General features: G+C 45.2%; 1 protein-coding gene across 3 annotated transcripts in view; it reads right to left on the reverse strand.

The window, feature by feature from the left end:
• LOC144495518 (anion exchange protein 2-like) overlaps positions 1-12910 on the reverse strand; it is a 373575-nt gene that overhangs the window by 318786 nt on the left and 41879 nt on the right. For 2 of the 3 annotated variants that reach the window (XM_078215547.1, XM_078215541.1), the window contains exon 2: positions 10903-11051. The exons of the other annotated variant lie outside the window; for it this stretch is intronic. The gene's annotated coding sequence lies outside the window, so the exon portion shown is untranslated. The remainder of the gene's footprint in view (positions 1-10902; positions 11052-12910) is intronic. 3 annotated transcript variants of the gene reach the window in all.

The following is a 12910-nucleotide window of genomic DNA, read 5'->3' on the forward strand; positions in this document are numbered from 1 at the left end:
GAAATTGCATTGCTGATTTCTGACTCTGAAACATTTATGTGAATGATGATAAACAGCAGCCCCGACATTAATCCCTGTGGAAAATCACCTTCCACTGCTAGGAACAATACAAACATTAAAGCTAATTCATACTTTGTAACTGTCTGTCAAGAAAGGTGTAACCGAGGTGCAGTTTCATTTTGAGATTTTCTGAGAGTTGTGTGTCAGCGGGTCTGAGGCCCTGTTTGCTACATGCATTTTTACTCAGCTTTTACAACTCGGGAAGTTAAGAGCTGGGTTATCAAGGAGTTCTGAGTTTTTTAAAGCAGAATCAGAGAATTGTTGTGTGACAAAAGGAAGCCATTTGTCTGTACTGGCTCTCTAAATGAACATCACAACTTGATGCCATTCCAGACCCACAACAATGCCCCCGATATGGTCTCACAAACCGCTCAGTTCTGGGGCAAATTGGGATGGGCAATAAATGCTGTTCCAGCCAGCGATGCCTACATCCCATGGATCGATTAAAAAAGAGGCTTCAAGGTGATTTAGAAAAACTGAGTGAGTGGGCAAATACACGGCAGATGTGGTGTAACGTGGATAAATGTGAAGTTATCCACTTTGGACAGAGAACCAGAATGGCAAAGTCTTATTAAAATGAATTGGGAAATGTGGACAAATAAAGGGAGCTGGGTGTCCTTGTACACCAAACACTGAAAGCAAACATGCAGGTACAAGCAAGCAGTTAGGACGGAAAATAGTATGTTGGCCTTCATTGCAGGAGGACTTGTGCAGGAACAAGGATGTCTGTCTTACTGTAGCTGTACAGAGCCTTGGTAAGACCACACAGAGTATTATGTGCGGTTTTGGTCTCCTTATCTACGAAAGGATATATCTGCCACAGAGGAAGTTCAGTGAACGTTCACCAGACTGATTCCTGGGTTGGCAGTCTTAAAAGGAGAGATAGTCATAGAGGCATAGAGGCATACAGCATGGAAACAGGCCCTTCGGCCCAACTTGTCCATGCCGCCCTTTCTTTTTTAAAACCCCTAAGCTAATCCCAATTGCCCGCATTTGGCCCATATCCCTCTATACCCATTGTACTCATGTAACTGTCTAAATGCTTTTTAAAAGACAAAATTGTACCCGCCTCTACTACTACCTCTGGCAGCTTGTTCCAGACACTCACCACCCTCTGTGTGAAAAAAGTGCCCCTCTGGACACTTTTGTATCTCTCCCCTCTCATCTTAAACCTATGCCCTCTAGTTTTAGACTCCCCTACCTTTGGGAAAAGATATTGACTATCTACCTTGTCTATGCCCCTCATTATTTTATAGACCTCTATAAGGTCACCCCTCAGCCTCCGACGCTCCAGAGAAAAAAGTCCCAGTCTATCCAGTCTCTCCTTATAACTCAAACCATCAAGTCCCGGTAGCATCCTAGTAAATATTTTCTGGACTCTTTCTAGTTTAATAATATCCTTTCTATAATAGGGTGACCAGAATTGCACACAGTATTCCAAGTGTGGCCTTACCAATGTCTTGTACAACTTCAACAAGACATCCCAACTCCTGTATTCAATCTTCTGACCAATGAAACCAAGCATGCCGAATGCCTTCTTCACCACTCTGTCCACCTGTGATTCCACTTTCAAGGAGCTATGAACATGTACCCCTAGATCTTTTTGTTCTGTAACTCTCCCCAACACCTTACCATTAACTGAGTAAGTCCTGCCCTGGTTCAATCTACCAAAATGCATCATCCCGCATTTGTCTAAATTAAACTCCATCTGCCATTCGTCAGCCCACTGGCCCAATTGATCAAGAACCCGTTGCAATTGGAGATAACGTTCTTCGCTGCCCACTATGCCATCAATATTAGTGTCATCGGCAAACTTACTAACCATGCTTCCTATATTCTCATCCAAATCATTAATATAAATTACAAATAACAGTGGACCCAGCACTGATCCCTGAGGCACATCGCTGGTCACAGGCCTCCAGTTTGAAAAACAACCCTCTACAACCGCCCTCTGGATTCTGTCAAGAAGCCAATTTTGTATCCATTTAGAAACTTCACCTTGGATCCCGTGAGATTTAACCTTATGCAACAGCCTACCATGCAGTACCTTGTCAAAGGCCTTGCTAAAGTCCATGTAGACAACATCAACTGCACTGCCGTCACCTACTTTCTTGGTTACCCCTTCAAAAAACTCAATCAAATTTGTGAGGCATGATTTTCCACTCACAAAGCCATGCTGACTGTCCCTAATCAGTTCTTGCCTCTCTAAATGCCTGTAGATCCTGTCTCTCAAAATACCTTCCAACAATTTACCCACCACAGATGTGAGGCTCATTGGCCTGTAGTTCCCAGGCTTTTCCCTGCAGCCCTTTTTAAACAAAGGCACAACATTTGCCACTCTCCAATCTTCAGGCACCTCGCCCGTGACTATCGATGATTCAAATATCTTGGTTAGGGGACCCGCAATTTCCTCCCTCGCCTCCCACAATATCCTCGGGTACACTTCATCAGGTCGCGGGGATTGATCTACCTTGATGCACTTTAAGACTTCCAGCACCCCCTTCTCCGTAATATGTACACTCCTCAAGACATGACTATTTATTTCCCCAAGTTCCCTAACATCCATGCTTTTCTCAACAGTAAATACTGATGAGAAATATTCATTTAGGATCTCACCCATCTCTTGTGGATCTGCACATAGATGACTTTGTTGATCCTTAAGAGGCCCTACTCTCTATCTTGTTACTCTTTTGCCCTTTATGTATTTGTAGAAGCTCCGTGGATTCTCCTTTGCCTTATCTGCCAAAACAGACATGGGGTTGACTGGGCCTGTTTTCACTGGAATTTATGAGAGGGGATCTAACTGAAACATATGAAATTCTGACAGGGCCGGACAGACTGGATACAGGGATGTTGTTTCCTCTGGCTGGGGAGGAATGTCTAGAACGAAGAGTGTAGTAAGAAGTCTCACAACACCAGGTTAAAGTCCAACAGGTTTATTTGGTAGCAAATACCATAAGCTTTTGGAGCACTGCTCAGTGCTCCGAAAGCTTATGGTATTTGCTACCAAATAAACCTGTTGGACTTTAACCTGGTGTTGTGAGACTTCTTACTGTGTTCACCCCAGTCCAACGCTGGCATCTCCACATCATTAGAACGAAGAGTCACAGTCTCAGGATACGGGGTAGGCCACTCACAACTGAGAGTAGGAGATTTTCACTCAGAGGCTGGTGAACCTGTGGAATTCTCTCTCACAGAAAGATGTGGGGGCCAAGCCACTGAATATATTTAAAGAGGAAATAGATTGATTTCTAGACTCTAAAGGAGTATGGGGAGAGAGTGGGAGTGTGGTGTTGAGGCCGATGATCAGCCATGATCATAATGAATGGTGGAACAGGCCCAAAGGGCTGAATGGCCTACTTAAAGAACAAAGAACGATGAAAATTACAGCACAGGAACAGGCCCATCGGCCCTCCAAGCCTGCACCGACCACGCTGCCTGACTGAACTAAAACCCCCTACCCTTCCGGGGACCACATCCCTCTATTTCCATCCTATTCCTGCTCACATTTTCTATGTTTCATTTGTGCAGTAGGCAAAACTTGTTTTTGGCTTGATGGTAGCATCCAGTTAGTGGAGAATATCAGTTACGTTGTTACTACAAAGCAGGAACATGAAATAGCTAGCTTTAACTGTTGATGAAATGAAAAAACATTTCATTATTGACTTGTTTGTTCCTGGTTTTTGGCAGAAGAGAGTTTCCTGAACTCTATCGATCACCTTTACAAATGTTACTGCAGTTCCATATCTTTTGGAAACACTTTTTCAGTCTTTTTTCCTGGTTCCATACTCATTGTTTAACACAAAACTATTTTTAGGCAATCTATTACTTTGGTCTTTCTCAATTATTATTTTCAACATCATGTTGTGATCACTATTGCCTAGATCTTTCCTTATGCTTACTTCTCTGATCTGCTCTTGCTCGTTTCTCATTACTAGATCTGACAGTAATTGTCTTCTTATACACACTGAGAAAGAAAGGAGTCCCATACACACCATAGGGCGACCTGGTGACACAGTGGTTAGCACTGCTGCCTCACAGTGCCAGGGACCTGGGTTGAATTCCGGCCTCGGGTCACTGTCTGTATGGAGTTTGCACATTCTCCCAGTGTCTGCGTGGGTTTCCTCCGGGTGCTCCGGTTTCCCCCCCCAGTCCAAAGATGTGCAGGTTAGGTTGATTAGCCATGCTAAATTAAACCTTGTGTCAGGGTAAATACGAGGGGTTACGGGAATAGGGCATGGGTGGGATCGTGATCAGTGCAGACTCGATGGTCTCCTTCTGCACTGTAGGGATTCTATGAGTCTATGAAAAACTCAATTCCCTATTCCCTTTTCACAATCTTTTCTTGCCAGCTCATTTTGGGGTAGTGAAAAATCTCCCACGATCATTTTTCAATGTTTTTAGTAGCTTCACAGATTAGCCAACTTACTCCTTTCTCCATTTTCCTTCCACTATTAGGTACACCTCTTCCGATCCTTTGGATCAATCCAGATTAATGATGTCTCTATTAAAATGTTAGTCATGTCCCTTTTCTCTTTGCCATCATATTGGCTCTAATTGGTACAACTACCTCATTCCCTGTTCAGTTATTCTAAAATGGAGTGGTGGTTGGGGAGCCATTCTGTCTCTGTAATACCAGGGGGAGCACCCTGAGGCACCGAAAAATACGTGAGGTTTTGGTTCACGAGAAAACTAAATTAACTAATTGAAGAACAGTTTTACTTTAGCCCAGACTCATAGAACATAGAACAGTACAGCACAGAACAGGCCCTTCGGCCCACGATGTTGTGCCGAGCTTTATCTGAAACCAAGATCAAGCTATCCCACTCCCTATCATCCTGGTGTGCTCCATGTGCCTGTCCAATAACCGCTTAAATGTTCCTAAAGTGTCTGACTCCACTATCACTGCAGGCAGTCCATTCCACACCCCAACCACTCTCTGCGTAAAGAACCTACCTCTGATATCCTTCCTATTAATCCCACCACGAACCCTATAGTTATGCCCCCTTGTAATAGCTCCATCCACCCGAGGAAATAGTCTTTGAACGTTCACTCTATCTATCCCCTTCATCATTTTATAAACCTCTATTAAGTCTCCCCTCAGCCTCCTCCGCTCCAGAGAGAACAGCCCTAGCTCCCTCAACCTTTCCTCATAAGACCTACCCTCCAAACCAGGCAGCATCCTGGTAAATCTCCTCTGCACTCTCTCCAATGCTTCCACATCCTTCTTATAGTGAGGTGACCAGAACTGCACACAATATTCCAAATGTGGTCTCACCAAGGTCCTGTACAGTTGCAGCATAACCCCACCTTCATCAACACACTTAGTTACCTCCTCAAAAAATTCTATCAAATTTGTGAGGCACGACTTGCCCTTCACGAATCCATGCTGACTATCCCGGATTAATCCGCATCTTTCTAAATGGTCGTAAATCCCATCTCTAAGGACCTTTTCCATCAATTTACCAACCACCGAAGTAAGACTAACCGGTCTATAATTACCAGGGTCATTTCTATTCCCTTTCTTAAACAGAGGAACAACATTCGCCATTCTCCAGTCCTCTGGCACCATCCCCGTGGACAGCGAGGACCCAAAGATCAAAGCCAAAGGCTCTGCAATCTCATCCCTTGCCTCCCAAAGAATCCTAGGATACATTTCATCAGGCCCAGGGGACTTATCGACCTTCAGTTTATTCAAAACTGCCAGGACATCCTCCCTCCGAACATCTATTTCCTCCAGCCTATTAGCCTGTAACACCTTCTCTTCCTCAAAAACATGGCCCCTCTCCTTGGTGAATACTGAAGAAAAGTATTTATTCATCACCTCGCCTATCTCTACTGACTCCATACACAAGTTCCCACTACTGTCCTTGACCAGCCCTAACCTCACCCTGGTCATTCTTTTATTCCTCACATAAGAGTAAAAAGCCTTGAGGCTTAACTTGATCCGACCCGCCAAGGACTTCTCGTGTCCCCTCCTAGTTCTCCTAAGCCCCTTTTTCAGCTCATTCCTTGCTAACTTGTAACCCTCAATCGAGCCATCTGAACCTTGTTTCCTCGTCCCTACATAAGCTTCCCTCTTCCTTTTCACAAGACATACCACCTCTTTCGTGAACCATGGTTCCCTCACTCGGCCATTTCCTCCCTGCCTGACAGGGACATACCTATCAAGGACATCCAGTATTTGTTCCTTGAAAAAGTTCCACTTTTCATTAGTTCATTTCCCTGACAGTTTCTGTTCCCAATTTATGCCCCCTAATTCTTGCCTAATCGCATCATAATTACCTCTCCCCCAATTGTAAACCTTGCCCTGCCGTACGGCCCTATCCCTCTCCATTGCAATAACAAAAGACACCGAATTGTGGTCACTATCTCCAAAGTGCTCCCCCACAACCAAATCTAACACTTGGCCCGGTTCATTTCCCAGTACCAAATCCAATGTGGCCTCACCTCTTGTCGGCCTATCCACATATTGTGTCAGGAAACCCTCCTGTACACACTGCACAAAAACTGCCCCATCCGAACTATTTGACCTACAAAGGTTCCAATCAATATTTGGAAAGTTAAAGTCCCCCATGACAACTACCCTGTGACCCCTACACATATCCATAATCTGCTTAACAATTTCTTCCTCCACATCTCTATTACTATTTGGGGGCCTATAGTAAACTCCTAACAACGTGACCGCTCCTTTCCTATTTCTAACCTCAGCCCATATTACCTCAGATCCCCCTCGAAGTGCCTTTCCGCAGCCATTAAACTATCCTTGATTAACAATGCCACTCCTCCACCTCTTTTACCAGCTTCCCTACACTTACTGAAACATCTATACCCCGGAACGTCCAACAACCATTCCTGTCCTTGTTCTACCCACGTCTCCGTAATGGCCACAACATCGTAGTCCCAAGTACCAATCCACGCCCCAAGTTCATCTACCTTGTTCCAGATGCTCCTTGCATTGAAGTAGACACAACTTCAACCCACCTTCCTGTCTACCGGTACCCACCCTTGACCCTGATACCTTCCCCAATACCTCACCACCCTCAGTGACTTCTGGACTACAACTCCTTTTCCCACTCTTCTGACAAATTAGTTTAAACCTCCCTGAAGAGCCGTAACAAATTTCCCTCCTAGGATATTGGTGCCCCTCTGGTTCAGGTGCACCCCGTCCTGTTTGTACAGGTCCCACCTTCCCCAGAATGTGTTCCAATTATCCACGTATCTGAATCCCTCCCTCCTACACCATCCCTGCAACCACATGTTTAACTGCACTCTCTCCCTGTTCCTCAACTCGCTATCACGTGGCACCGGCAACGTACCAGAGATGACCACATGTTTTGTCTTGGCTCTCAGCTTCCAGCCCAGCTCCAGAAATTCCTGTTTTAAATCCCCGTCCCTTCTCTTACCTATGTCGTTGGTACCAATGTGTACCACGACTTGTGACTGTTTCCCCTCCCCCTTCAGAATCCGGAAAACACGGTCTGAGACGTCACGGACCTTGGCATCCGGTAGGCAACATACCATCTGTGAGTCTCTTTTGCTGCCACAGAACCTCCTATCTATCCCTCTAACTAACGAGTCCCCAATTACTATTGCCCTCCCGCTCTGCCCCTTACCCTCCCGAGCCACAGAGACGGACACAGTGCTGGAGATCCTCTCACTGCGGCTCACCACTGGTATGTCATCCCCCTCAACCTTATCCAAAGCGGAATACTTGTTGCTAAGGGGAACGACCACCGGGGATCCCTGCACAGACTGCTTCCTCCCAGCCTCTCTCACCGTCACCCGTCTGTTTTCATTCCTCGGAGTAACTGTATTCCTAAAGCTTCTGTCTATGGCCACCTCTGCGTCCCTAATGATCCTAAGTTCATCCAACTCCAGCTCCAGTTCCCTGACACGGTTTTGGAGGAGCTGCAGATGGGTGCACTTCCCACAGGTGTAATCAGCAGGGACACTGTCGTCGTCCCTCACCTCAAACATAGTGCAAGAGGAACATAGCACTGCCTGCACACCCATCCCCTCTAGATACCTTGCCAGTACCAGGTAGAAACAGCAAGAATTAATTAAACTCACCCCTGCCTCGCCCTTTCTGCCTAAGCCCTGTGAGCCAAAGCCTTATAGCTCATACTCTGCTTCCCACTCACTACGCTGCCCGCTCCCGACGCTGCCCGCTGTATACTGCAGCCTACCTTTTATACTTCACGCGCTTAAAAAACCCTTCCCAGACTCCTTAGCAGCCCACTTCCAGTTTTCACTTTAAACTTAAAATACAACTGCAAAAGTAAAGGCCAAAAAAAACACACACGCTAGCTGATTAATTAAATAAATAAACAATTCAATTAATCTCTCACCAGCACTGCTGCCTCCAATTACTCCCTCTCAGCTTGCTCCAGTGGAACAATGAGGGGGAACCTCCCAGGTAACTGACTGGGAGGTTTAATATTGCATCGATACATGGAATTCTAGTGACTACACGGACAGTACAAGAACACTGCAGTTCCCATGGGGATAGACGCGACTGCTCACTGTTGTAAATTTATTGATCCCTCTGTTCCTGGTATGATCCAAGTTCAATGTCAGAGGACAACCACTGCAGAATCAAAAAAAACCAGTTCCCGCAACCATCAGCACTGCAGACAATATTTTACTGAACAGCTCACAAACCGAGAAATTTCAGCAGCAATGCTGGTTGACACATGAACGTTGGCCAGGGCTTCAAAGAGAACTTCCCAGTTCTTCTTTGAAAAGTGCCGCTGCATCTATTACATCCTGAACAGGAAGATGGCTCCTCAATATAACATTTCACTCAATGGTGAATGGGAGCCCAAACTGACTGTCCAATGCACAGGGAGGATCTACAGCTCCTACAGTGCTGGGAGCAGAGTGAATCTCCAGTTTCACATTCAAGAATAGAAGATGCTGAGTAGACCTAACAGATCAATCAATTATGGTGCATCCAGCAATCATCCTCCGAGACCTGAAGACTGCGTTTTCATAAGTTCATAAGATATAGGAGCAGAATTAGGCCATTCGGTCCATCAAGTCCGCTCCGCCATTCGATCATGGCTCATATGCACCTCATCTCCATTTTCCTGCCGTCTCCCGATAATGATGTGGAGATGCCGGCGTTGGACTGGGGTAAACACAGTAAGAGTTTTAACAACACCAGGTTAAAGTCTAACAGGTTTATTTGGTAGCAAATACCATTCGCTTTCGGAGTGCTGCTCCTTCGTCAGATGGAGTGGAAATCTGCTCTCAAACAGGGCACAGAGACACAAAATCAAGTTACAGAATACTGATTAGAATGCGAATCCCGACAGCCAGCCAGGTCTTAAAGATACAGACAATGTGGGTGGAGGGAGCATTAAGCACAGGTTAAATACACATCTCTTTAACCTGTGCTTAATGCTCCCTCCACCCATATTGTCTGTATCTTTAAGACCTGGCTGGCTGTAGGGATTCGCATTCTAATCAGTATTCTGTAACTTGATTTTGTGTCTCTGTGCCCTGTTTGAGAGGACATTTCCACTCCATCTGACGAAGGAGCAGCGCTCCGAAAGCTTATGGCATTTGCTACCAAATAAACCTGTTAGACTTTAACCTGGTGTTGTTAAAACTCTTACTGTGTTCTCCCAATAACCCATAGACCCATTACCAATTTAAAATGTCTAACTCTTCCTTACATTTACTCACTGTCCCAGCATCCACCGCACTTTGGGGCAGCGAATTCCACAGATTCACAACCCTTTGGGAGAAGTAGTTTCTCCTCAACTCTGTTTTAAATTTGTTGCCCCTTATCCTAAGACTATGACCTCTCATCCTAGGTTGCCCCACAAGAGGAAGCATCTGCTCCACGTCTACTTTATCCATACCTTTTATCACCTTGTATACCTCAATTTGATCGCCCACATTCTTCTAAATTCCAGAGAGTGTAGGCCTAAACTGTTCAATCTCTCATCATACGACAAACCCATCAAATCCATCACGCAAACCAGCCTCCCATCCATTGACTCTGTCTACACTTCCCGCTGTCTCAGCAAAGCAGCCAGCATAATCAAGGACCCCACGCACCCCGGACATTCTCTCTTCCATCATGGAAAAGATACAAAAGTCTGAGGTCACGTACCAATCGACTCAAGAACAGCTTCTTCCCTGCTGCTGTCAGACTTTTATATGGATTTACCTTGCATTAAGTTGATCTTTCTCTACACCCGAGCTATGACTGTGACACTACATTCTGCACTCTCTCCTTTCCTTCTCTATGAACGGTATGCTTTGTCTGCATAGCGCGCAAGAAACAATACTTTTCACTGTATGTTAATACATGTGACAATTTTTATCAAATCAAATCAAAAACGCCTCATCCCTGGAATCTAGTGAACCTCCTCTGAACTGCCTCCAATGCCACTACATCTTTCCTCAAATACAGGACCCAAACTGTGCACAATACTCTAGGTGCGGCCTCACCAATGCCTTGTATAGTTGCAACAATACTTCCTCACCTTTATGTTCGATTCCTTTAGCTCTAAATGCCAACATTCCATTCGCTTTCTTTATTGTTTGCTGTACCTGCATGCTGGTTTTCTCCTTTTTCCCCCACGGGTGCATGCTTTACATTTTTAATTCTTACTCTGGGACAGAAACCCTGGCTGAGGTGAACCCCACACCCTGTGCCCCATTAACCTACAACGTCACATATCCCCACCGTTCACCCAGCAACGGTCAGCAGGGCCAATACAGACAGGGATGGAATATGGAACCCTAGGGCTCCTTTAGCACAGAGATGCTTAATTATCTTTCGCCATGGTCCCCGAAAAAGCACCAATATTTAGCACAGCTCACCTCTAGTTCATGAGTTCGCCTCAAGTCTTGCACCAACAGTAACTTCACTTTCGATTTCCTGCAAAATGACGCAAACACACATCCCACGTGTCGACTGGGAAATGACAAGCTTGGTGAATTAGTGAGTCCGTGATTTAATATGACGCTATCTGGAATGACAACATTCAAAATCTCAGAATAATTCATAAAACAACGTTAGTAACAAACACCAAAATTAATTTTCAATGGAGGTCAGACTCGCACATTCACCAGAATGACACTGAGACTTAGAGGGTTAAATCACATGGGCACGTTGCATAAACATAGGCGTCAATTTCCTCGAGTATATAACATTATACTGCTTATACAGCACTGCTGCCTCACAGCGCCAGGGACCCGGGTTCGATTCCCGGTTTGGGTCATTGTCTGTGTGGAGTTTGCACATTCTCCCCGTGTCTGCGTGGGTTTCCTCCGGGTGCTCCGGTTTCCTCTCTCAGTCTCAAAGACGTGCTGGTTAGGGTGCACTGGCTGTGCTAAATTCTCCCTCAGTGTACCCGAACAGGCACCGGAGTGTGGCAACTAGGGATTTTCACAGTAACTTCATTGCAGTGTTAATGTAAGCCTACTTGTTGCACTAATAATAAAACTTTAAACTTTAACTTCAAAAAACTATAAAACTGTATTAAGGGTGGTCTAACTGAGGTGTTGAAGATGATGAAAGAATTTGATCGTGTAGATAGACGTGGTATAGCATCCTGAAAGGATTGAATACAACATTCAAACACTCAAGATTAGGGCATTGAATTTGATGATCAGCCATGATCAAAATGAATAGCAGAGTAGACTCGAAGGGCTGATTGGCCTACTCTTGGTTTGATTTTCTATGTTTCTATGATTCTCTCCTTGGCAGTGGTTAAAACTAACCCGAGCCTCTAACACTATTGCAGCATTCAGCAGGAAAAGAAGTTGCCCAACTATAGCTAACAAAAGAAGTTAAGGATAGTATTAGATCCAAAGAGGAGTCATATTAAGTTTCTGGATATAAAGTACCTGAGGATTGGGAGCAGCTCAAAATCCAGCAAAGGCAGATAAAGAGATAGATTCAGAGGGAAAATAGAGTATGAGAGTAAACCTGCAAGTAGAACATAGAACACAGAAAAGCTAGAGCACAAACAGGCCCTTCGGCCCACAAGTTGCGCCGAACATGTCCCTACCTACTAGGCTTACCTATAACCCTCTATCTTACTAACTTCCATGAACTTATCCAAAAGTCTCTTAAAAGACCCTATCGAATCCGCCTCCACCACCACTACCGGCAGCCGATTCCATGTACCCACCACCCTCTGAGTGAAAAACTTACCCCTAACATCTCCTCTGTACCTACTCCCCAGCACCCTAAACCTGTGACCTCTTGTGGCAACCATTTCAGCCCTGGGTAAAAGCCTCTGAGAATCCACTCTATCAATACCACTCAACATCTTATACACCGCTATCAGGTCACCTCTCATCCTTCGCTTCTCCAAGGAGAAAAGACTGAGCTCTCTCAACCTATCCTCATAAGGCATGCCACCTAATCCAGGCAACATCCTTGTAAATCTCCTCTGCACCCTTTCTATGGCCTCCACATCCTTTCTGCAATGAGGCAACCAGAACTGGGCACAGTACTCCAGGTGTGGTCTGACCAAGATCCTATACAGCTGCAGCATTATCTTCCGATTTCTAAACTCAATTCCTCTATTAGAATATAGAACATAGAACAGTACAGCACAGAACAGGCCCTTCGGCCCACGATGTTGTGCCGAGCTTTATCTGAAACCAAGATCAAGCTATCCCACTCCCTATCATCCTGGTGTGCTCCATGTGCCTATCCAATAACCGCTTAAATGTTCCTAAAGTGTCTGACTCCACTATCACTGCAGGCAGTCCATTCCACACCCCAACCACTCTCTGCGTAAAGAACCTACCTCTGATATCCTTCCTATATCTCCCACCACGAACCCTATAGTTATGCCCCCTTGTAATAGCTCCA

The sequence above is a fragment of the Mustelus asterias genome, chromosome 7 (genome assembly GCF_964213995.1).
Source record: "Mustelus asterias chromosome 7, sMusAst1.hap1.1, whole genome shotgun sequence".
Taxonomy (NCBI): Eukaryota; Metazoa; Chordata; class Chondrichthyes; order Carcharhiniformes; family Triakidae; genus Mustelus; species Mustelus asterias.